Genomic DNA, 27,458 nt, shown 5'->3' with positions numbered 1-27,458 from the left:
GAATGGGGAAGAAAGGTGATTTAAGTGACATTGAACGTGGCATGGTTGTTGGTACCAGATGTGGTCTAAGTATTTCAGAAACTGCTGATCTACTGAGATTTTATCACACAACCAGCTATAGGGTTTACACAGAAGGTTGGAACGGTCAGAGCCAGACATGTTTGAGCTGACAGAAAGACAACAGTAACTCAAAGAACCACATAGTATAACCGAGGTATCTCTGAGCGCACAACATGTCGAACCTTGAAGTGGATAGGCTACAGTAGCAGAAGACCACACCGGCTGCCACTCCTGTCAGCTAAAAACAGGATCCTGAGGCTACAGTTCACACAGGCTCACCAAAATCAGACAACAGAAGATTGAAAAACGTTGCCTGTTCCGATGAGTCTTGATTTCAGAATTTAACATCAACAACATGAAAGCATGGAGGTTCAAGTTGGTGGTGGTAGTGTAATGACCACAGTGTGCCCATCTTCTGATGGCTACTTCAAACAGGATAATGCGCAATGTCATAAAGCCTGAATCATCTCAGACTGGTTTCTTGAACATGACAATGAGTTCACTTTACTTAAATAGCCTCCACAGTCACCATTTCTCAATCCAATAGAGCACCTTTGGGATGTGGTGGAACGGGAGATTCGCATTATGGATCTGCAGCCGACAAATTTGCAACAACTGTATGATGCTATCATGTCAATATAGACCAAAATCTCTAAGGAATATTTCCAGTACCTTGTTGAATCTATGCCACAAACCCAGTATTAGTATGGTGTACCTAATAAAGTGGCCAGTGAGTGTATATTAACTATTAAAACTACAAATATGTACATGTTCATATATATATTAATGATTTTCTAGGTGGATTATTAATCTTTTTTCTTCGACTGGCCTGTTTTTCACTGGGATTCTACGCTAACAGGATTTACATGAGAATGAGGAACCTGGTGTATCAAGTTCATGGTATGTCATTTCCGTGTACTCTTATTTTTAAAGTAATATGTATACCCATAATGTAAATGCTGTCTTACTGTAAAGTTTGCATCTGAAAAGAAAACTTCAACAAACTATTTTTTGTCGCATATCTTTTTTTATCCTAGTTTTTTTAATGCCATACTTTCTTTTACTTTTGCAAAGTTGGCTGATGAGAATGATGAGATGTGCGGCATGTACCATCTGTCTAATTTGGCTGGCTTCCGTCAAGTGACTGAATTTGCAGCACAATATTGGCTGATTGGGAACACAGCCTTGACACCCACATTAAAAGTGTGGGAAGCTTTTTTTACCTTCATTTGTTCCTTTGCATTGTTTTCCTTTTGTCAGCCGAGACCTGTAAATTCAATATAGTTTTGGGTCGTGACCTACCAGTTAAGAACCACTGCTATAAAACATCCATGAATAAGTTAGCAGTGTCTCAAATCTCGCCTTCAGCACTTGCATTTACATACAAACATCTTCTCTCCGAAAGTGTTCAGAATTCAAATGTACAGATGCGAGAAGATTATATAAGGGCAACTCTCAGACAGCCTGTCAGATCTGGGAAACATGAAATGCGAGCACTTGCCTTTAGGCACCTGGTAGAATTGCAACTGCTAAATATAAACTTCAAACTAAGACACTGCTAACTACATAAAAATATTATGAAGTAATACAAGCTGTTTATTGCGAAATGTGGATAATGATCAAATAAACCAATTTGCAATGGTGCATTTGAGAAAATATTCGTACTTTAAAAATGAAGTCAACTTCAACGTTTTTTTAATGTTATTTAACTAATTATTTTAAGTATGTCTTGACTAAACTTAAGAAATGTCAAGCCGTTTACCTGCGTCTCCAGATTACTCATGCAGCATTTATGACCAAAGATGGAAGATTTCACATTGTGCACTTGCACAGGGTCCTGGAGTGCATTGAGAAGAGCGGGAATGTTAACAGACAGCTTTTTTTCAAGCATTATTGCCTTCCTGGAATGACATGCAAAAAAAATCAACAAGAAAATCATGACAACAAAATCAATATGAATAAATTGTCCAATAATATTTTTTAGGTCTATGCATGCAGCACTCAAAAAATTATGTTTGCTCTTTGTTCAAAACTACTTTTTTAAAATGAGCTGAAACAACACAATTCTTTATTTTATTTGATTTTTTTTGGGGGGGTTGGGGGGGGGGGAGGATCCTCTCGAAAACTAATTTCGAGAGGAGCATGTGATATTAATTTATTTGAATATCAAAGCAATTTTATGACTCAAGTCCTTGTCTGTTGATGTCACATTGTGAACTATAGATAGTGTCATCAAACTAATGAACGCAATTACATGGGAACAAATTTCAGCTGCATTTATATGGAGGACAAAGGGCAACAGGAAACAACCAGCTCATACCTGTCAGCTCCTCATTGGTTACATGAAGACTTTTGAAGCTCATTGTAAAATTCGTAAATGTCAGGTCAATGAGCATATAATACAGCATTGGTCGTAATCTTGCTTTTTAATGTCTCCTACAGAGAGATCAGCTTAATACGACAAACCATTAGCTGAGTCACCCAATTGCATCACCAACTGTTCAAGGTTTTCTCTACTGATTGAAGGCTATATAGCAGAGCCAAACGCAAACACACTCTTTCCTCTTGCTTGCTTTCACTCTCCTGTCCATTTCATTCATCCACCAGTTTAAGTGGTTCACTATGAGGACACGCTTCATGTTTTATTACTGTGTAAAGGTACATGTGCACATGCAACTTTTCGCACCAAAGAAGTCGAGGAAAAAACGGCACAGATGATTTCTGCTAAATATCCCAAGCATGTTTTGTTTTGCCTCATTTAGCCTCACATTGTGCTCCTCTGTGCATTTTCATTAGCCACAAACGTGTGTAATTTGGCTCCCTGGAGCTGCTTATAGGTACAATTTGCAATAGCTAAGATCCAGTGTCCTCTGGTACTTATCTGTAAACATGGACAGCATAACCAATGTGCTTGCCAAAAATACTGGCTTGGAAAAACATTTTAGAGCTGCAGAAAATTAATTTGTAGACTTTTACCCTTCAAATATCCAATTTTGATTTTAAATTATATAATTTATATTTTCGTCTCTGCCTTAAAATGCCAGAACATCGTGCATTCTGTTCCAGCTCTAATATGAATCAAAATTAAAGGTGCAGGTGATTGTCATTATCAGAAACATTTTGTTGTGCTGTTTGAGAGTTTCTTCACATTCCAATAGTAATGATTAAAGTAAAAGATGTATTTTTATATTCTGGGTGAGGCATACGACTAAAAAGTGTTCATTCAATTAAAATTTTTCTAGTTGACAATTCCCATAATTCTGATAAGTAGTCCAAACGGGCCGTCAACAAATGTAGATTTGTATATCTTCGCACCAGTTCATGCAGATCCGCCATTTGCGCATGCACTTGCACACGAGAAAGTGACAGCAATAAAAACAAATCTGAACAAAACTTTTTAAAATCCTGAATCGATATTGCAGTTACATTTGCATGCTGGAATAAGGACGACAACATGGCTGAAGTATTTCTTTTAGACAGGTAATGTTATGTTTTAAAACAATTTTATCACGCAAAGGTTGTGTAGATTGTTTTGTTTTGACGAATAGGTTATATACACAGAAGTGTTGTTCAGCCACTGAAATCTTCGGGCAAAAATTTTCAATTTCATCAGGTCCCTTTTACAGTAACGATATTGTCGATTTTTATGTAGTTTAATAAGTTAACATAATTAAATAGTGATATTCTGCCTGGCCTGCTTTACTGAGGGGAAATTGGTTTTATATTCACATTGATTTGTTTTTGAACAATGACAACCTGTGATGCGCTCCCTATATTAATGGCAGGGGGGGGGGGGGGGGGGGGGTGGGACTATGTTCTAAAGATATTATGCTAACAGACAGCATTTTGAAATATCACCTACTGCACCTTTATTAGTAAACCCAAAAGTTGGTTAAAAAAAGTGCTTCTTATATATGCAGCGAACTGTTTTGCTATTGAACATTATGTCATCATTTACTCATGTTTATGGTATAAATTTAACCATCTTTATGCTATGGTATTCTAAACCCATAAAACACAAGTTATTTAAAAAAAATAATAAATCTTAGAGATTTCACTCTCACCGCTAAGGGTCTATTTACCCAAAACTATGACATCTCAAAATGCACATCTTTTCTACTTCTTTCTAATGTGTTGTTCACAAAATGAAGGTTTAAAGTGGAAGCAATAAAATGTTTTAAAATTAATCTGTACTAACCATCAGGCCATGCAAGAAATAAAAGATATTTTCTTTACAATATTAACGAAGCTTGTGGTCATTGGTAGCTTCTAAAATGCAAGTCACCAACTTCCTGCACTTTGAGAGTCAAAAAGACATGTACAGGCAAAATAAAACAAATGGCTCCTGATGATGCATTAAGGTTTTTTGAAAACAAACTGATTGGTCTGTGCAATAAACTGAACTATTTCAACAGAATTATTGCCTTTAAACCACAGAATTCACACAACCATTTTGGAGCACAACTTTGTGTCCATTATTAGCTGGCCAATTGGATTATTCCAAATTCAACAAAAATATCCAGCCTAAAGCCTGATTTATACTTCTTCGCCAAGTGATCGGCGTGACCCATGGCGCATGCAACACGCATAGCTGTGCATTTATACTTCTGCACGCTGTTTCTGTTGTTCTGCAATAACACTTCCGAAAAGCTAGTTGGCAGTGAGGTGTTAATGTTCCTTTGTGTGGAGTTTCTTCGCTGGTGTTTTGTTTTTTCTGAATGGTTCCTTTATGTACAAGTGGCTCAAACTCGCTCATTTTTAGGCAGGAACCGGCGGACGTGCAACAATTTTAACCATATGGTAAACACAAAACATAACTTTCCATCCTGAGCTTCTTCGCGGGACTCCACACTTGTAAACAATCGCTCCATTGAGCTCACGCGGCTCTCAGTCTTGCCCAGACTCATCAGTGCTACCAAGTCGACCAATCACAGAGCTTGCAATACACGTTGTTGCGACAGCAATAGCATATTCGTGAGCTTGACGCAGAAGTATAAATCAGCCTTAAACTTTACTCGCTTTACTCGCTATTACTTACATTTTTGGAAGACCCCTCCCCATTCACCCCATCTCCCTCCTCCTCACGGCAGCTCAGTGGCTAGCACTGCTGCCTCAAAGCAAGAAGGTTGCTGGTTCAAGTCGTAGCTGAGCCAGTCAGCTTTATTGTGTGAAGCTGACATGTTCTCCCTGTGTTTGCGTGGGTTTCCCCCAGGTACTCAGGTTTCCTCTCAAAGTCTAAAGACATGTGACACAAGTGTATTAACTAATAGTAACATTCACAAGCACTTAATACTGAGCTTCTCTTAGTGCCCATACATACATCAAGGAATAGACCAAACAAATCTGGGGGGCTCTGGAGAACTCCCTATTTGACCAAGTGGCAGCCTTGGGCTCATCTATTTCTGAGCTCAGGATTCTCTCTCGGGACAGCATGCCAAACCTGCTAACAGCGCCTGGCATTATCTAAGTATGAACTCTTGTAACTTAGACAGTTTGGCTAAAACTAGGCTAAATTGAGTTGGTCAGTGAAAATTTAATAGATTATGTCTAAGAATAGCCCAAAAGACTAGTCAGCAAATACCCAAATTAGTCTTCACACATTTAGTCAAGCTTTGGACCTTTCTTAGGTGTGTATTCAATTTTCACTTAAAGTCCAAATATAGCCTTTTTTAGCCAACCTGTCTATGTTTGGAAATCCGTTACACTTCGTTTAAACACAATACATGCTTGCTGGGAAGTTAGGAAGCTGTTCATTTAAAAAAGAAAGTTGGGATGCATTAGTTGTTCATCTAAATGGTACATTCGGGAACATAATCTCAATTGGGAAAATTTATGTTGTTTGGTAGACAACATCATGGACAGGATTTGTGTGTTCCAGAGTGTTGTGAACTTATTTGTAGAGGCTGTGGATGTAAATAATGCTTAGTGTCTTTCACAGACTGATCGGTTTAGTTAATAAGACCTCAAGGTATTACCAGAAGCCACCACAGGTATTACATTTGTTTTCCCTGTATGTTTCTTTTACTCTCAAAGTGCTGATAGCCATTGACTTGCATTTGATAAGAACCAGTTTCAGCTAAAAATCTTCTTTATTGTTCTACTGAGGGGGAAAAAAGTCATCTAACTCTTGAATGCTGAGTGAATGAGCAAATACTTTGATTCTTTCATGTCTTAATAGGACTTCTGACTTGTGTAATAACTGATACTCACCTTCAGCTAAAGAGTAAAGGCTTTCCTTCAGAAGCTCAACACTCAACCTCAACAGGCCGATTCTTATTTATTGCTGTTCATGGCTCTCTGTCACCCCTCATCTCCTTCAGCCAGAGTCTAGCATTTAAGAACAGATTACTGCTGGATTATGGGTATGGTCCAAAGTGCTCTCTCTGCTCCCAGAGCACGTCCCTACAGCCCCCGATGTCCACTCAGAGAAAGCAGAGAGCCTTTTCTCAGACCGCTAGTCCACGACTGACTGTGTTCTTCCTGGGAGAGAAATTTACAGAATTAAAGGCTTGCTGTCTCTAGACTTCAGCGACATAGAGAGAGGTTTTTTTTTTTTTGACAGGTAAACTCAATGGCCTCTTCGCAATGACATGGACCTTTAAGAAAAACAAAAAACTTTTTGGAAGCAATTTTTTTTCAGACAGGGGAAATGTCTGGTTTTAAAAATTGTTCATGGTAAGCGTGTACAGTTCTTGAAGGGTACAATGTACAAAGTGTTACGCAAAGACATAACGTTTCCTTTTATGGTCTAAAATACACTGCAATTAAACCCCTCAGCAGTCACTTATAAGGCTGCCAAGAGCAGTAATGTGCTAATTTGCCTCTCAAGTTTACATTGACATTTACCACAGTTCAGGGGTGTGTAAAGGACAGAAAAATGACTAGGTATGTCATAAATGTATTTAAATGGCAACATATCTAGGCAACAACGTAGTTGAGTAAAAGTTTAGCCATATTTAACCATTCCAAGCATGCAATTAAATTTCTTAGTTTTACGAAAAGATTACATCAAAATAACTTTGAAACAACCACTTTGTGAAGGCCCATTTTAAAACATTTTTATGTTCTGACAATGTAATGGTCTAGCACTTTTTTTTTTACCCTTTATAATCTGCATACTGTATGAGATCCTGGATTACAAATAACATAGACTAATTTTGAAAATGTAGCCCTTAATACATTCTGCATTTCGTCTTAAAAATGAACGCTACCGGGCGGTGAGATGTCTTTCATTTTCTCGATTACTAGCTGACCACTTACTTCTGTACAGACAGCTTTCCACTGCTACTAGTTTGCCCAGCTCGATCACCGTCTGTAGACTTAAGATGCAGAAAGGAGTTGACCACGGCAATGGGGTTTGAGTCAGTGAAGAACAATTGCAGAAAGTGTGTGAACAAAAACAGAAGCCAAAAAATGTAAATAAATGTGGTAAAAATCTGAAAACATGGTAAAAATCAGGCGATGACTTTTCTTTTTCTGGATTGCTTTTTAAAACTGTCAAATAGGTTTAGGGAAGTGGGTGTGCGGGTCAATCGGTGCTTTTAAAAAGCACTACTGGTTGGGTTTAGGTAAGGAGGAGGGTGGGTCAGTCGATCAGTCAGTCAGTTAGTCCACAACAGCTTCTGGTGGATTTACGCTAGAACAGCAGGCATAATTGGCACTCGCAAGAGAAATTTGAGCTTGAAAAAAACCTCTGGTGGATTTACGAAAACAAAAACTGCAAAAAATGCTTGCTACTAGGACGTACTTGGCACTCTCCAGAAATGTATATTGCGGCATGTTTTCAGAATGAGCCTGGGTTTACAAAATAAGTCATAAGTTTACATTTATGGAAATTGAGATGCATGTAATATCTTAAATCTTAATGAAAATGCTTTTTATTGATGTATAGGATACTTAAAATAGAACAATATTTCACTCAAATAAAACTTTTTGAAAGTATTAATCTGAGGGTTAAAAATTATTTAATAGGCCCACTGAATTTACATTTGCGTGTATGAAATTTACAAAAATGCCTTCATGGTAGACAATATTGGTCACACTTTACAATAAGGTTATTTAGTTAATGTTAATTAATGCATTTACTAACATGAACAAACAATGAACAATACATTTACTACAGTATGTATTTATGTTAGTAAACGTTAGTTAATGAAAATACAGTAGTTCATTGTTAGTTCATGTTAACTCATGGTGCATTAACTAATGTTAACAAGCATGGACTTGGATGTTAATAATGCATTAGTAAATGTTCAATTCTGATTAATAAATGCTGTACATGTGTTGTTCATGATTAGTTCATGTTAGTAAATGCATTAACTAATGAACCTTATTGTAAAGTGTTGATGTTCTAATAAATTGTAATTTTAAACTATAGTTTGCCACTATTCTATTACACTAAAGCAGACACTTTATTTGCATTGTATATGTATTTTAACCTAGTACTGAGCTTCAAGTATGCACACAGTAACTCTACATAAAGATGTCTACTGGTTTTGACTGAAATCAAACCAGCACTCAAAGTATTTGATCATCATTGATATAATCCCTCCATGGGATGCACTACATTTATCTAGTGTGTGCGTGTGTGTGAGATCTGTCTCTCTCTTCTGGCTCTGTAATGAGGTGCTTTATCGATCTGTTGAGTGCACGTGGAAACAGCGCAGTGAGCATCTGCCAAAGCGCACTAATTCAGACTGATTGCAGCAGCATTACCACAATGCGCAAGCAAGCATATAGGAGCCATCGCCATGGTAGCAGCATTGTGACAGCATCATAACTTCCGGCAGGTCCTTATAAGGGTTCGATGCTGAAAAAAGAAAAATATGCTTCTGAGGACTAAAAAAAGTTTCCGTTCTGATTACATAATATGAAAAATCAGAACATTTCCTCACCCTCATTTTGTTTGAAATCTGTCATTTTCTTTGCTCTGTGAACAAAAAAGGCAAAAAAAAAAAAAAATTAAATTTGTTTTGGCAATTTTTCTGAACTGCTAAAACACATTTATTGAACGCTTCAATACTTTTTTCAAAACTTTAAACAAAAATCCACATTTTAAAAAGCTATTTTCATAGAATTTGCTTCAGAGAATGAGTTTTAGCGTATCAGCAATTGTGAAAGCCTTGTAACACATTATTGAAAAACATACCAATCAAATCATTAATCACTCAGAATTGTGCCTTTCCGGCTAAACAAAGAGATATAGTTCACCCCAAAACAAAAAAGTCCTCACCATTTCCCCACACAAAGTGCCTTTTTAATGAATGTCTATCTTAGCTATACAGAACGTTCGGGGGGAAACCAGCCATTGACATCCATTGTAGGAAAAAGTATGGTAACATTTTAACTTAGGGTGATGTAGTTAGATTGAATTAGATTAGATTCAACTTTATTGTCAATTCCCATGTGTGTAATACCAGCAAATGGATATCGGATATACACTACCTGAATGTTGTCGATCATAGTTGTAAGAGCAACAAATAAAAAAAGAAAAGACATCTTTCAGATGAATTATCTGTTGAACTGCATCCTAATCATCACCAATACTGCAGAAGACTTATTGGAACCCTCATGGACCCAATATTCTCTTATAAATCAGTCAAGTTTGGTGAAAAAAAAATAATGGTTTGGGGTTACATTCAGTATGAGGGCGAGAGATCTGTGGATGGCAACAGCCTGAGGTATCAAGACATTTGTGCTGCCCATTTAGTTACAAACCATATGAGGGTACAAATTCCTCATTAGGATTTCACTCCTTCTCATACTTCCACCTCCACATCAATGTTCCTTAAAGCAAAGAAGGTCAGGGTGCCCCAGGATTGGCCAGATGTGAACATTATTGAGCATGTCTAGGGTAAGATGAAGGAGGAGGCATTGCAGATGAATCAAAGAATCTTAATGAACTCTGTTAGTCCTGCAAGAACGCTTTCTTTGCCACTACAGATGACTTTATTAATTAGTTATTTGAGTCATTGCAGAGATGTATGGATGCAGTCCTTCAAGCTCATAGGAGTCATAAACAATAATAATTATTTTTCCACTGCACCATAACTTTATATTCTACACTGTACTTTTTTTGTTAAGTGACAAAACTTTTGTCTTAGCAAAGTCAGACTTTACTGTCAGAATTAAATAATTAAAAATCAAGGCATCATATTTTATTTTGGTAAAATGAGCATAATCTAGAGGCCTTTGCCTATCATATAAGCCACTTCTGACATCAAATGATCAACTAGAAACCAGGTTATTATTTGTTGTTCCTAAAACTTGGATAGGCGAGAAAACTTTTGTCTTGGTTAAGTTAAAAGTGCAATTATAGAAAACTAGAATCAGATATTTATAAATGGATGAACATACTGTGCAGGTTGCTATTAATAATCAGAGTTATGCAAATAGAAATTAACAAAATATACACGTTGTTGAATATGAATATCATACATTTACAAATGTATATGTGCAGTGGATATGTACAGTGTAGTGCAATGATTATGTACTATATTAAGTGTGAAATATAAAGTAGTGCAATGGTTATGGGGAGTGGATCGAGTTATGGGGAGTTTAACATGTTCATGAAGTTATGGGGAGTTACACATGTTCTATGCACTTACTATAGTAGTTATGCATTTACTGTACATGTAACTAACCCTCAACCTTACCCACAAACTAACCAAACATTTAATGAATTAATATTACTCAGTAATTAAATGATTAGTTAAACTTTAAATATGTCACTATGTCACCCAGAGTACATTATAGAAGGCAATGGCTGCTTTTTACAACATTCTTCGGTGTTTCTGCCTTTGTGTTCAACGGAAGAAAGAAACACAAATAGATTTGGAACAAAATAGGATGAGAAAATCATTTAAATTTTTGGGTGAACTATTTCTTTGAATTAATATTATATTTATAAATCCATAATGAAACTTACTGTAACTGCACAACAGAAATGGCACAGCATGGGAAAACAATAGACTGAAAACCTCTGAGAATCCACTTTCCATGCATTTTGATCCATTTAAAATGTGGCAACGTATGACAAAAAAAAAAAAAAAAATACAATACTGATTTGCCTCAGTGACGATGAATAGGAGACACAATAATCAACGGCTCTCCAGAGAACCAAGACTGGAGACACTAAACCAAGAAACTTCATTCCATTACGTGATTATAACGCTCTGTAAAAGAGATGATGACATGTAACTCTGACTGAGTTATTTTATAGTGGAGTTGGACTTATGAATAACAATAAATCAATTTACTGCTTTACTTACACTTTATCTCACACTGATCTCAGCATTAAACTGACAAACCATCCATCATTTCTGTTATCTCTGCTCCACTTTTGCCAACAATAACACTTTGCTAGTTTTTGATGCCCTGCCAATAAATATTCAAGGAGGATTGTTTTTTAACTTGAGCAAATTTTCCCCATACAGGATACTATATCACAAACCAGCCTACATTATTACTAAATTTACAGAATAAATGTCAAAATGCACACCTTTAAATTACTTCTGTGCTCCACATTCCTGCATTGTGATGTTCATCATCTCTCTGGTGCTTCTTGTCCTTCTCTGAACTTGGAATCTGAAGATAAAGCCAGATCACATAAACACGGCAGAACATAAATATACATCAACAGGCAAAGATGAAGGGATGTCTAAAAAATGTTGCCAAGGGCTTGGTTCTTGTAAAATGTAGCTTTTCGCTTTAGAAGATCATATACAGAGTAAAATATGCAATCCCCTGGTTATTTAATCAAACATGACGCTCACAAAATTGTTTTAATATATTCTCATAGATCACATATAGGTCATTAAACACTGCAGAAAATATGCTATGCATTATGACAGGACTAGAACCGACACAAACCCTGTAATTAGAAACGTTGCTGTTGTTCATCTTTCAGGTAGACAAAAAGGCTTAAATGCTAGTCAGAGTTCAAACAAGTTCACAAGTTGACTGTCACTTAAAAATGGAAATCGAACATGTGCAAAGTGGCAAAATATTTAATATCTGACAACTATTTAAAAACGGAAATGTAAAAAAAATGACAGTAAGCTCAACTTTTCCCTCAAAAAAACTTAGTTGAAATGATAGCAAACTGCTTAGTGGCCCCCCAAAGAGAACATGAAATGGCAGCTCATCTTTTTTCATCATACATTATGCCAATGGGATGTGGACAATGTCAATTATACAAAAAAGCAATAGGTAATTAGAAAAAAAAAAAACACAATAATTACATTGTCAGGCTGCAGGATGCAATCACAGCCGGACTGTAAATGTGATTATAGAAGTTGATTGAAGAGGCAGCAGCATTAGCTGCAAAAAGCACATAAATGTCACAGAAAGGACATATTCTTCTGTTACAGTGAAAAGAAAAATCAAGTAAAATCTAGCTAGGATACGCACATCAATACAGCAAAATTTTTAAAACACTTTATAACTATATTTTAATATACAGTAGCATAATATATTATACTGTAGTATAATAGGATGAGTGAAAGTTCCCGGATGTGTTTTTGATATCACGAATGCATCGATGCAGACTTGATTGCAAAACCTGCTCAAAAAGTCCTAGACGTCATTACGGCTCATTCTGAAAAAAGGAGGTGGGAAGCTATTAAATATAATAGTTTCAATAACTCATCTCTAAAAACTGATTTTATCTTTGCCATGATGACAGTAAATATAATTTTACTAGATATTTTTGAAGACACTTCTATACAGCTTAACGTGACATTTAAAGGCTTAACTAGTTTAATAAGGCTAACTAGGCAGGTTAGGGTAATCAGGCAAGATATTGTATAACGATGGTATGTTCTGTAGACTATCGAAAAACAAATTGCTTAAAGAGGCTAATAATTTTGACCTTAAAATGATGTTTAAAAGATTAAAAACTGCTTTTATTCTAACCAAAATAAAGCAAATAAGACTTTCTCAGAAGAAAAATTATTTCCAGACATACTGTGAAAATTTCCTTGCCCTGATAAACATAATTTAAAAACAAATATAAAAAAAGGAAAAAAAATCAAAGAGGGGCTAATAATTTTGACTTTAACTATATATATATATATATATATATACATATATATATATATATATATATATATATATATATATATATATATATATATATATATATATATATATATATATATATATATATATATATATACATACATACTTGTCACGGTTGTGGTGGGGAAAAGGAGCGAGGACTCAAGTGCAAAGAAACAATGGGTATTTATTAATAATAAAATAAAATAAAAAGCAAAACAAAACTACCCCGAGGGGGAAAACATTAACAAAACACACAAACTTGGCTCAACAAGAACAAGGCAAGACTGGATCAGGAACACGGGGAGTGTAGACAACGAACTGGCAAAGGACTGAAAACAAGAGGGGGATTATAAAGCAAAAAAGTAAATTGAAACACAGGTGAACACAATTAACTAAATATGGGTTAACAAGGAGGGTGGGACTAGACAATTGACGGGAGAGCGCATGACACAGAGAGACAATACAAGCCATGCGCTCACATAACACAACACTGAAGCACACGACAAAAGCACGTGACCAATGTAAACACCGAGCCATGTGCTTTGACAAAAGACGCAAGACACGAGCACACGATGAATGAAAACACTCACCATGCGCTCACATATGCAGCATGCATGCTTCATCCCAGCGTCGACCAAAACCGAAACCAACAAGACTGAGACGCTGGGAATGAAACACCATGCTGCTGACAGACGAAAACACAAACACGAGTACAAGAGCGCACGCGTCTGAGGGACGCAGAGCGCGCGCGGCCGCGTCAAGCAGGAGCGCGCACACTCTACGTACACCCACGACGGCGCGCGCACACACAGAGACAGAAACAGGACCAGACATGAGAAGTGTCAGAGCTCTGCCACCAAAACAAGAATTTTCAAGACCAAAGTGGCAGAACCCTGACACTAGCCCCCCCCAAAAGGGACGCCACCTGGCGTCCCTAAAGGGAACATCCAACAAGGTACAAGACAGACAAGAAACACTACAAGACAACAGGCAACATCAACAGACACAAGACAGGGGGGTGAACAGGCAAGACAACATGAAGGGAGGGAGGGAGGGAAGCCAAGCCAGACCCAACAAGACAAACAAGGGAGGGATGGGAGGGCAAGACCAGGGAGGATCAGGAGGGACAGTCCAGGGTGGATTCAGTGGGTCGGGGGCCCCGGCAGGGAGCCAGGGTGGAGCCGGAGGGTCCGTCCAGGGTGCAGGGAGGGAACACCAGGGAGGAGCAGGAGGGACGACCCAGGGAGAGTCTATCAGGGGAGACAAGGCAGGAGGTCGGTGGGGAGCCGGCTGGGCTGGAGGCCTGTGGGGAGCCGGCAGGGCTGGAGACCAGAGGGGAGCCGGCAGGGCTGGAGACCAGAGGGGAGCCGGCAGGGCTGGAGACCAGAGGGGAGCCGGCAGGGCTGGAGACCAGAGGGGAGCCGGCAGGGCTGGAGACCAGAGGGGAGCCGGCAGGGCTGGAGACCAGAGGGGAGCCGGCAGGGCTGGAGACCAGAGGGGAGCCGGCAGGGCTGGAGACCAGAGGGGAGCCGGCAGGGCTGGAGACCAGAGGGGAGCCGGCAGGGCTGGAGACCAGAGGGGAGCCGGCAGGGCTGGAGACCAGAGGGGAGCCGGCAGGGCAGGAGACCAGAGGGGAGCCGGCAGGGCTGGAGACCAGAGGGGAGCCGGCAGGGCAGGAGACCAGAGGGGAGCCGGCAGGGCGAGGCGCCGGGCTGGGACCGGCAGGGCGAGACGTCTGGGTGGGGCCGGCAGAGCAGGGCGCCGAGCTGGGGCCGGCTGGGCGAGACGTCTGAGTGGCGCCGGCAGGGCGAGACGTCTGGGTGGCGCCGGCAGGGCGAGACGTCTGGGTGGCGCCGGCAGGGCAAGGAGCCGGGCTGGGGCTGGCTGGGCAAGACGTCTGGGAGGCGCCGGCTGGGCAAGGCGTCTGGGTGGCGCCGGCTGGGCAAGGCGTCTGGGTGGTGCCGGCTGGGCAAGGCGTCTGGGTGGTGCCGGCAGGGCTAGACGTCTGGTTGATGCCGGCAGGGCAAGGAGTCTGGGTGGGGCCGGCAGGGCAAGACGTCTGGTTGGGGCCGGCAGGGCAAGACGTCTGGTTGGGGCCGGCAGGGCAAGACGTCTGGGTGGCGCCGGCAGGGCAAGGAGCCGGGCTGGGGCCGGCAGGGCAAGGAGCCGGGCTGGGGCCGGCAGGGCAAGGAGCCGGGCTGGGGCCGGCAGGGCAAGGAGCCGGGCTGGGGCCGGCACTGAGCTGCGCTCTGGGGCTGGGGCCGACACTGGAGGGCGCTCAGGGGCTGGAGCCGACACTGGCGGGCGCTCAGGGGCTGGAGCCGACACTGGAGGGCGCTCAGGGGCTGGAGCCGACACTGGAGGGCGCTCAGGGGCTGGAGCCGACACTGGAGGGCGCTCAGGGGCTGGAGCCGACACTGGAGGGCGCTCAGGGGCTGGAGCCGACACTGGAGGGCGCTCAGGGGCTGGAGCCGACACTGGAGGGCGCTCAGGGGCTGGAGCCGACACTGGAGGGCGCTCAGGGGCTGGAGCCGTTGTGGTGGAGGAGCCCTTTCTCCTCCGACGCTTCCTTGGTCTGGGTGGCGGGAAGCTGGCCACCTCTTCAGACACTGCAGTATACTCCACTGCCTGCAGGACTGGTGCAGTGTCTGTTGCGGGTGCCTCAGTAAGTGATGCTGCAGCCAGGATGGTAACTGAAAGGGCTGCAGCAGGTTCGGTCACCTCTGGGTGGGCGACAGGTAAGGCAGACCCGGTCTTCCTCCTCCTTCGCCGTTTCTGGGTCATTGGAGGACTGGGGCCCCCACTGACTGCAGATGGATATGTCAAGCAGTCAGTGGGCTGGCGCTTTGTGCGGAGTTGGTGGAGCTTAAACACAAAGCGCCAAAATGGCAGGTACTCCAGCCTCTCCATCTCCACAGGGCTGAGGGGCTCCGTTAGGCAGATGTTAAATGCCTCCTTGAGGTCCAGGTTATCCTCATACTCAAGGCCATCCACTACAGCAAGGAAGTCGTGGGCGAAATTTCTGATGTCCACCTCTCCCTGCTGCAGGGAGATTTCCTGGACAACCTGAAGCAGCTGGTGTTTGACAGAGCCCCCAAGAAAAGGAGATGAAAAGAGGAAGCTACCCATTTTTCTGCTGAGTCCTCTTTATGGCCAGTTCGTACTGTCACGGTTGTGGTGGGGAAAAGGAGCGAGGACTCAAGTGCAAAGAAACAATGGGTATTTATTAATAATAAAATAAAATAAAAAGCAAAACAAAACTACCCCGAGGGGGAAAACATTAACAAAACACACAAACTTGGCTCAACAAGAACAAGGCAAGACTGGATCAGGAACACGGGGAGTGTAGACAACGAACTGGCAAAGGACTGAAAACAAGAGGGGGATTATAAAGCAAAAAAGTAAATTGAAACACAGGTGAACACAATTAACTAAATATGGGTTAACAAGGAGGGTGGGACTAGACAATAGACGGGAGAGCGCATGACACAGAGAGACAATACAAGCCATGCGCTCACATAACACAACACTGAAGCACACGACAAAAGCACGTGACCAATGTAAACACCGAGCCATGTGCTTTGACAAAAGACGCAAGACACGAGCACACGATGAATGAAAACACTCACCATGCGCTCACATATGCAGCATGCATGCTTCATCCCAGCGTCGACCAAAACCGAAACCAACAAGACTGAGACGCTGGGAATGAAACACCATGCTGCTGACAGACGAAAACACAAACACGAGTACAAGAGCGCACGCGTCTGAGGGACGCAGAGCGCGCGCGGCCGCGTCAAGCAGGAGCGCGCACACTCTACGTACACCCACGACGGCGCGCGCACACACAGAGACAGAAACAGGACCAGACATGAGAAGTGTCAGAGCTCTGCCACCAAAACAAGAATTTTCAAGACCAAAGTGGCAGAACCCTGACACATACTTATCTCAGGAGTTTCTCAAAATGAGACAGTGAAAACATTCAAAATGAAAATCTTAATAAATTCATAAACCCATAAAGGGTGTTTATTTGCCGAAATTCGTAAGTTATGTGATACCTGTGTTGTGCAAAGTATATTTGTAAGGCTTTTGTACATTTAATATAAATTCAAAAGAGGAAAACAATAAATCATTGTAGGAATGCTGTAATGTTTAAATAATTTTCCGTGTGAAGTTCATGTGACCATCAGGAAAAATGCAGCATCTCTTTTTTCAGAGGATGCGTTCTGTGTTCTCGCGGTCTTCAGAGTTCGTAACCTAAGGTAACCTGGCAAGACCGATCTCCACGAGAACGCAGGTCCATTCTCTGCCTTCTTGCAATTAGGAAACAGCCAGTATATGCATTCATGAGAGCGCTCTCATGAATGTGCGCCCTATACTGACACTGAGGAGAGAAAACTGACGTCAAAGCACTAAGGGAGTGTCCAAATCCACTTTTGCTATTTTACATGGTCTAAAAGAGTTGTGCTCATTCTCTTAATGAGTTATGGCTATGTTTTGGACATAGCATTCAACCAATCAGAGTCTCATCTATCGTTCCCTTAAGAGTCAGTTGTGTCACGCCATGGTGCATTCGAACAATGGATGATGGACTCAAGAGGTTTGGAACAAGGTGAGGGTGAGTAATTAACAGAATTTTTATTTTTACTTCAACAAATCCTTTAAGTATCAGAAAATATACATAGAACCATCATAAACTCAGACCCAAACCCAGTTCTCTAAAACAAGCACAAAACACAGTCCATCACAACCAAATGAAATTTTCTAGTCTTTGGATCTCAATATCTGTTGTTTTCTCCGCTGTTGAGCAAACACATTTTATAATGACAGTACATTATGCAATTCAGATGGCAGTTGTTCTCAAGGGTTTTCCATTAGCACAGTGACTGCCAGCAGTTCATTTGCCCCAATAAAGCTGAAATGAGAGAAGACAAGAGATTGAAAGATATTATAACATGTCTTGTTCTGACATAAAAAATAACAATTAATCGTAATTAAGGTGAATGTGCTCATTTGCTTGCTTAACACTGCAGAGAAAAAAGCCAAATTAGAGAAACTCACACAACGTCCTCTTCCCGATTATTATTTCTGTATAGCGGTTAATACAGATTATTAATGTTAATTCAAACCAGGCAATCCTATTATAATTCATGTCATTAAAGTAGCAGTATAAATAATTCTGCTTAATTTACACTGAATGCAAACCCCCAAGCCTAAACCATCTGGATTCATTCAGAATTATTTGAGTAGTAAGTGCTGTTTGTATGCCTAATGCCAATGCATGTGCAACTTAGAATACATTGACCACAACTGATGTATTTTTTAGGTAAAGAATGAATAATTCATTTCATTGTTTTGTTATGCTCCAAAACAGCATACTTAAGAAGTGCATACTGATTTACACTGAGGTCTTATAAAGCTAAATGGTCAGTCTGTGCATGAAACTGAAAAAAGTTGCGCTCATCCTCATCCCTTATGTCATATAAGGTAATAATGTTGTAAATACTCTTCAGTTTCTTGCCCTGAACAATCTTTTCACTTCACAAGTCCTCAATGTTTCATCAGGAGTCATGGAAATCATGTCTTACCAGTATATGAACATACTGTTTTCATCCAGTCAGGGACACTGACACTGCAAATAAAAACATTAACAAGGGGTTTAGGAATGTACAATGTGAAATATGATTATATATATTACTATTATATTATTATATAAATATTATTGTTATAATAATATTATATATAATAATATTATATAATATTATGTGTATCTGTAAATGTTTATGAACATATGCTTGTCATTACAGTATAAACAGACAAAATGTTATTTAAGAAAATACAGGGTTTACAGGGTTTAGAATGTTTCTGAGCTGATCATTTAAATTGTTAAAGGCCTTAATATAAATGTTGTCAGTTTTGATTTCATGCAGACTATAAATAGGGCAATTTGATTATCATAAAAAACTGTAAGCGAAAGTGTTTATATTATATTCTTTCTGCACTTATAAGAGCAAATATGTGCATATTTCCCACATGAAAAAGAGTTTATTTGACGGAGGAATCTCAAAATTAAAGATTGATTTTCCAATGAAGATTTTTAATTAGATTTAGCACCATCTCTGTTTGGTTTTAAATCAAAGTTAAAGCATTCCTCTTTGACAGCTTTTAACACGCAAACTGGTTTTTATTTCATATTTTACTGGCTTTTGAGCGGGTAAAAGTTTTTTTCATATTCTTTTATTCTTTTGTATTTTTTTAAACTTGTTTTTTTGTCTTTGACTTACTGTTGTTGCTTATGGATTTTATTTATTGGGAAGCACATTGTTCCAGTTTCCAGGTTGTTTTTAGTTGTGCTATACAAAAAACTTGTAATAAAGCAGACATGCAGTTTAGCACATGCATGGATTATACCTCATTAAATAAATAATAAACAGCTAATTTAGATGAAATACATAATACAATACAAAGACAGTAAAAGTAATACACCTAAATATAGGTCAAATGAGTATGATCATACCGTAATTTATAATTAAACGTTGCTCACAATTGTGAATCAGAGCTATTCATTTTAAGAGTGTGTCGACTGTGCATTCACATCTCGAGTATTTTTAAAATTAAAAAAACATTGCAACCCTGTATTTTCTCTATTCCACAGCTTGAATTATTAACTGGAACATGGGCAATAAAATTGTTGGGCCCACTTTCTATTAAGTGGCCTTAAATACTATGTACTTACATCAAAATATAAATACAATGAACATAATGTGTTCATACTGTATTGCAGAACACTTCTGCTATGTATGATATAGGCAATGTATTTTGGTGCATTTGAACAAAACAAATTTATTAAACAGATAGATTTATTAAAATAATATTTTAGTCACCTTAACATATTTAGAAAGTTAAAGATAATGCAATTAAATTCAAGCAAAATATTGAAGAAAAAAAAAACGTTACAAAATTTTAACTAAAGTTTTGTCCATTTTTTGCTTGTCTAGATTTTTCCTCTTTTTAAAATTTGTATTTAATATTTTTTATAACATATATATTTAGATGTGTAGTTTTTGGACTGTTATCATAAGCTACAGATTTGGCTTCATTACTGACTAATCCAATGTACATGCACAAATATAATAATGTACAGCTTCCTATTAAAAATAGGAATTTATAAGATAGATTTGTGAGGGGTGTACTTATATACTGTATGCTGAGCACTGTACTTGCGAAGAGGTAGCTAATATGCGTTACTAGGAGGTAATAAATAAGCCTGTATCTTTCTCTCTCTGCCTATCACTAATTAAAAGTAGGGACTAGGATATCTAACATGTCATAACTGAGCCTAATTAGATCAAATGTTGCGCTGCAAACAGCAAAACTAGTTTTAAGCTGTCAATAACCTGGCAAACGACCACATACTATGTAATATAATCAACAGCTTGTCAAGTATAAAAGGATTTTAACCATCTGATGCAATGCAGAGGCAATCCTTTGTTTATATTTTAATTTACAGCAATCTGTTGATTATACCTTACACAGACAGACAGACAGACAGACAGACAGACAGACAGACAGACAGACAGACAGACAGACAGACAGACAGACAGACAGACAGACAGACAGACAGACAGACAGACAGACAGACAGACAGATAGATAGATAGATAGATAGATAGATAGATAGATAGATAGATAGATAGATAGATAGATAGATAGATAGATAGATAGATAGATACTAAAAATGTAACCCATTAACTTAAAAAATATAATTTAGTCACATGGTTCCATCCACACTTTATTATGCATTTACCCATTGCTAATAGTTAAATGAACCAAACATAACTTTTGCCTGATTAGCTCATATAATGATAAAGGCCTCTCTCTGCTCTGTAAAACTAGATTGTTAAACTCAAGGTGTTTGCAGAAAGCTCTGTGAATATCCTGTTGTAAGGGTGCAACCATCATTCTATTATCACCCCTAGAATCTGGGCTTATTCTCTGTGGTTTCGTAGCCTTTAGTGTTGCAGAGTTAAAGCTGTCAGATCTGAAAGGTGTAACACTCTAGATGTCAGATGGAGGAGAGGTGGGAATGGCACCTAAAGTTTATACATCCCATGTTTTCGCTCTAATCTGACCTGGAGCCAATCCTGTCACCCAGAGAGCGATGCTACCCATTTCGTTTTGTTTTGTTTGTTTTACGTTGGTTGGGCCAGTGGGCACACACACAGTCCTGTGAATCGAAACATACAGTAGATACACAAGTTTGAGATTAGTGGTATTGTTTTAATCATTTTAAAAGAAGATCATTTGACTCAAAAAATGCTGCAATCTTTTGATTAAAAAAATACAGTAAAATTGTAAAATTGTAAAACAATGTAAAACATCTGTTATTCTTGTGATTTTAAAACTGGATTTTTAGCATCATTATAATTATCTTGCATAAGATAGTGCATATAATGTAAGGTAAGGTTGTCACAATACCAAAAAATGTACTTTAATACAACGCCTAAATTAAATATCATAATAACAATTAATGTTTTGTTTGGTCAACTTTTTTTCATTTGTAAATATACATCCTTTCCTGTCATTCAGACCTGCAACACATTCCAAATAAATACCACATTACAGTTACATCCACAAATGCCAGTGAAAACTGTTCTGTGCCAAAAAAAAAAGCCCTATGTTAACAGTGTCCAGAAGCGCTGTTAACTTCTCTGGGCTCGAAGGCATCTGGGCTGGCTCCTCAAACTGTTCAGGGCACAGACATCCTGTCATATTCATATATAAAACATTTCACAACAGTATATGTACATATATGACATATTTTGATAGATATTTAAAATCAAAACATTAACTTGTAATTTATTTATGTAGTATGCATTGTTGTATCTTGGATTTCTATAAATAGTACTGCATGATCAGCTGCTGCTTTCACATTTATTTCGATAGACTCAAACTTGAACTCTGAGCACAAAATAATGTTTTTTATTTTGCATTTTTTGTCATCATTATGATAAAAACTTCAACAATTATTACAACAAGAAAATTTGATACCAACAAATATGACAATAACAACAGGGCAAATGTAGTACATATAGACTAAATTCCAATTACACACATTAATATTTTTATGGAAATAAAATAAATCCTTAAGACAGGATGCGATTTTAGATCAATCATTTGCAGCCAACTTGTCCTACGAATTCTAACAGGTTGAATTTATTTATCATTTTGTAAAAAGCAAATCTAGTTTGGAGCTCATTCGATCATTCTGAAACAGCAGAACTACACTGAGCAAACCATACATAAGTCTGTGTTATAAGACTGAACTTTTCCCCAGTGCCTTGTGTTGATCTTGAATGTCAGTTTCATGTTGTTTTGAAAGGCTCTTGGTGGCTTTGAACATTTATCCACCCTACCAAGCTCTGCTGTCATAACACTTCATACTTCAAGCTCACAATCACAGCAGCACTGAGGAAACGCTTTTATTTATAAGAGGTCGAGTGCAAGGCAGAAATTTGAAGAGGAAAAATCTAAACACATTTGTATCCTACTAGATAAAAGTTGAACCTATTTTTAAACATCTGAGAAATCATTTGTACCCTTAATCCATCATTAGGCCTTATTATAAAGCAGTTTACAAAAAAGGGGGTATTTTGTAATGTTAGATTACGTAATACGTTATAGTAATTAACAAACTGTTATGAATATCTAATAACTTGACTGCATATTTTACATATAGAATTACTGTAGCCTACACCAAACCTTATTTAATCAGCTAAACCAGGCCCGGATTGGCTAATCGGGAGGACCGGGAGAATTCCCGGTGGGCTGGTCTGTTTTTTGGCCGCGAGGGCCGGTGTCCCTAGCTGCTTGCACTCTCAGCAGTCACACTTTTTTTCATCTATTTGTTCATTTGACCATAGCTTTACTCTTTTTATTCATTATTTTGCCGCAGTGCCGCTCTTTTTATTTATTTTCTCGTAGCCCCGTGAGCAAAATGCAGCCTTCAGGTTAACTAACGTTAATGATGATGATGTAATGTAACTATCGACCCCAAACAGCGGCACTTTAGTGAATATAAGAATTTGAATAATTGATATTAATGAACAATACACCTGCTCAATGAAAATCAAATGATTCACTACATTAATTAATCTGACATAATTTGATCAGAAATCTAAAAAGGGGAGAAAAAGATTGAGCCATCAAAAGAAAGTAGTGCTGTGTCTTAAGGGTCACAAGTCATTACTTATGTTTTATAACCTCAGTTATAGTGCCATTGTGGTCCAGTGGTAAGCACGATGGGTTTCAACGCCGCGGACCTGTGTTCGAATCTCACCTGTAAAATTGTTATAAATTTTTTTTTTTTTATTGTAAAGACATATAATACTGCCAGGGTTGTTAAACATTTTAATTTCTAAAGCATCTTTTTTTTTTTTTTAAAAAGACGTGATAGTACCATTAGAAACTGAATTGGAATCAGTCGTGAACTCAGGTGGGCCGGTCTGGCTTGAAACTCCAGGGCTGAAAATGAGTCCCACTCCGGCCCTAAGCTAAACCCACATGAAAAGAATCCTCATAATCGGCCCACAAGCGTTTTTGAACCATCCCAGCAGGCAAAGGACGTCAACATGATGTCAGACTGATGCTGTACCCTAACGTCGTGGGGAAGCTGGATTTTGTTTTGAAATTAAATATGGTTTGACATCACAACCCAACATCAGGCTGACATCAATGTCCAACATCCAACCTAAAAATAACCAAATATCAACGTTTAATGATGTTACAGCTTGACATTACAGCTTGACTCACAGAACGCAGAGGCCTAATGCCCCAGTAAAGTGAAGGGGACACTATACTGTCAGTGAGTGCCGTCTTTCGGATGAGTCGTCCAACCAAGGTCCTGACTCTGTGGACTTTAAAAAATCCCACAGCACTTCTTGTAAAGAGTAAGAGTGTAATCCTGGTGCCTTAGCCAAATTCCCTTCTTTGGCCCTTACCCATCATGGCCTCCCAATTATCCCCATCCACAGAATTGGATATATCCACTCCCCCTATAGCTGGTGTGTGGTAAGCGCAATGGCGCCGATGTCCTGTGGCTGCCGTCGCATCATCCAAATGGATGCAGTACACTGGGTGATGGTGTAGAGAGACCCCTCTCATGATTGTGAAGTGCTTTGGGTGTATGGCCATACACTATGATAAATGTGCTGTATAAATACACATTACATTACATTGTGGGGACGTTACCACTATGACGTTGGCTTAATAAATATCAGTATTTGACGTCCATATGGCGTTGGTTTAAGATGTTGGCTCGACTTTGAATTTTGGTCACTTTCCAACACTCATTTGACACAATAATTTTAAACGTCAAAATAACGATGTCCTTAGATGCTGACTAGACATTGAATTTTGGTCACCTGACATCACAACCTAATTCTAACCTAATATTAACGTATGAGACAGCACTGCGAGGATAGTAAAGAACATTTATCTGTTGAGGTGATTATTTACTGTGATAGTACAATTATTATATAATTAATACTAAACTACTAATAGGCATAAATATTAGTAAATACTATAGTATACTTCAGTGTTATTTAAGTTTATTAGTTCACGATAGTTGCTGTTTCATTCACTTACCAAGTGTTGTAAATACTATTAATTGTTTAATACACTTGGTATGGTTTAAAAACACTATTAGCACTAAGAGCACTTTGTGCTCTTATTCTTATTTTATCTTATCTCATTATATTAAATTTTTCTACTTTTTTATATTAGTGCTTAGTCCTGTGTTATGTTTTCAAATTGTGTAGTTTGATGTAGCACCTTGGTCCTGAAAGAACTTTGTTTCGTTTCACTCTGTACTGCACTGTATATTGTTGAAATGACAAGCCAACTTGTCTTGAAGTGTCTTGACTATTACTATAAAATGACCATGTGGGAAGCATAGTTACCTCAAACTGTCAAATGTCCTCAAAAGAGGGAAACTTGAAGCAGAGCATAGATTAAGCAGTAAATCAAGTCACTAAAAGGGAAGAGAGAGCTAAAATTGTTCATGTTTACGTCTTGTTTATTAAGAGTCCCTCGGGTGTAACAAATGGGATTTTGTTTATCTACACTTCACGGCTGATTGTGTAGCATTATATGACAAATTAATAATTGATTGGCAGTATATCGCTGTGGCAGAGAAAGGGAAATACACTTTGAGGACATCGGAATCACCGCGGGCTTAATGCAGTCTTTATTGCCTCAGTCTGGACCGACCACATTTGGCGCCACAAACAGCCCGCCAAAGACTGTTATCCAGAGCTAATCGTCTCCTGCCATCTAGCGGTCACCATCAATACTGCAAGTGAGCTTGTTGAGCGCTAATACAAAAACACTGCATTCCAGGAAATGAATAGGAAAATCTAATGAAAACTCTTATATTATCACGTTTTATTAAATTACGTGTGACATTTATAACTTTTTTGTGACAATTAAGCACACATGACTGCATTATTTCTACTAAAGTTTATTATTAAAATGATAAATGTTAAAGGCGACACGGTGACTGGTAGCACTATCACCTCATAGCATGAAGGTCGCTGGTTCGAGTCCCGGCTGGGTCAGTTGGCATTTCTGTGTGGAGTTTGAATGTTGTCCCCGTGTTGGCATGGGTTTCATCCAGGTGCTACGGCTTCCCCCACAGTCCAAAGACATGCAGTTATATGAATTGAATAAACTAAATTGGCCGTAGAGAAGGAGTGTGTATGGATGTTTCCCAGTACTGGGTTTCAGCTGGAAGGGCATGTGTAAAACATATGCTGGATAAAATGGCGGTTCATTCCTCTGTGGTGACCCCTGATGAATAAAAGGACTACGCCAGAGGAAAATAAATGAGTCAATGATAAGTGTTGAAATTACATATTGATATGCTACATGATTTAAACAAATATACAGGATGATTAAAAAAGGATACCACAACTTTGAAAATTGAGAACTCTGCAAAGAACAAAAGGCAAACTTTAAGTTCTCATCACATTGATTAATTACGCAAGGTTCCTTAATGTTTCTTGATTAAATATATTTTTTCAAAGTTGTGGTATTCTTTGTGAATCACTGTATATATATATATATATATATATATATATATATATATATATATATATATATATATATATATATATATATATATATAGTAGTACAAGTAGTAGTAATACTGTTTTTAAAGGTCTATAGTTTTATTAACTTTTGTTTCAGTTTAAAGCTTATAAATTTTAGTACATTAACTTAATTTCATCCCTCAATAAGCAAAAAAAATGTAAAATATTTTGTTCGAATTTTTTACATTTTTACGACATTTTACATTTCAAGTAAAAAAAATACTGATATGACTTTAATTCTAATAATTGTTGCATGCTTTTTATGTTTTATAAACATTTCAAAAGTACACCCTTAGCTAATGATTGAATACAAAGCGTGTTTGGCATGCTGTCCCGGGAGAGAGCCCTGAGCTCATAAGATCCTTGAGCCCGGGGCTCCCTCCCATTTGCAGGGCAAGAGGGGAGTTTGAGCTCAGGTAGGTCTCGAAAACTCCCCTGCTAACTTCCCTGCTATGGCTAATGACAAAACAGAGAAATGTACAACTGATTAAGAGCTCATTTATGGTGCTAATATGGTTTTTATCAATTCACCTATGTCACAAGTTTTTGGACTGTGGGAGGAAACCAGAAAACCCAGGGAAACTCACACTAGCACAGGGAGAACAAGTAAACTCTGCACAGAAACATCAACTGGCCTGTTAGAGACTTGGACCAGTGGCATTCTTGCTGAGGCAACAGTGCTAACCACTGGGTTGCCGTGCTGCCCTATCGAGGAAAAGAAAAGAGTATAGTGGTAGGGTGGGAAGGTAGGATTCTTCAATACGAAGATGACTGAGGTAATAAACTCTAGTTACTGTATTTATAGTGAGTTAAGAATTATGATTGATGAATCATGCATTACCTAATGCGAGACCAGCCGCAGTGAGTCATAAGCACATGCTCCTCTCGAAATTAGTTTATAAATAAACTATTTTAGGTTTAAGTTAGGACATTTCAATATCAACAAATTAAATCAAAGAAATATAGTAATACTGAACAGCTCTAATCCATTACACATTATGGAACAAATGTCACACAATCGATTTTACCTAAAAAGAAAATGAATGCATCAACAACAAACATATGGTCAAAAAAAAGTATTTATTTGGACTTCAGAATGGTTGACATCCAAACAGTGGGATGGTGTAGAATAAACATCACAGAGGGTTTAATCCAACCATTCAGACACTCATTAAACACAGCATTA

General features: G+C 38.7%; 1 long non-coding RNA gene across 1 annotated transcript; it reads right to left on the bottom strand.

The window, feature by feature from the left end:
- Positions 1-17,562: 17,562 nt before the first annotated feature.
- Positions 17,563-25,398, bottom strand: LOC141386334 (uncharacterized). The gene is made up of 5 exons (XR_015494046.1): positions 25,350-25,398; positions 23,581-23,871; positions 23,385-23,460; positions 21,215-21,348; positions 17,563-18,037 (listed from the first exon to the last, which is right to left on the bottom strand). It is a non-coding gene; the product is annotated as an uncharacterized LOC141386334 (long non-coding RNA).
- Positions 25,399-27,458: the final 2,060 nt, after the last annotated feature.

The sequence above is a fragment of the Danio rerio genome, chromosome 6 (assembly GCF_052040795.2).
Source record: "Danio rerio strain M-AB ecotype USA chromosome 6, GRCz13ab, whole genome shotgun sequence".
Lineage (NCBI taxonomy): Eukaryota > Metazoa > Chordata > Actinopteri > Cypriniformes > Danionidae > Danio > Danio rerio.
The sequence above is the reverse complement of the archived record's forward strand: the minus strand, read 5'-3'. Positions and strand labels throughout refer to the sequence as shown.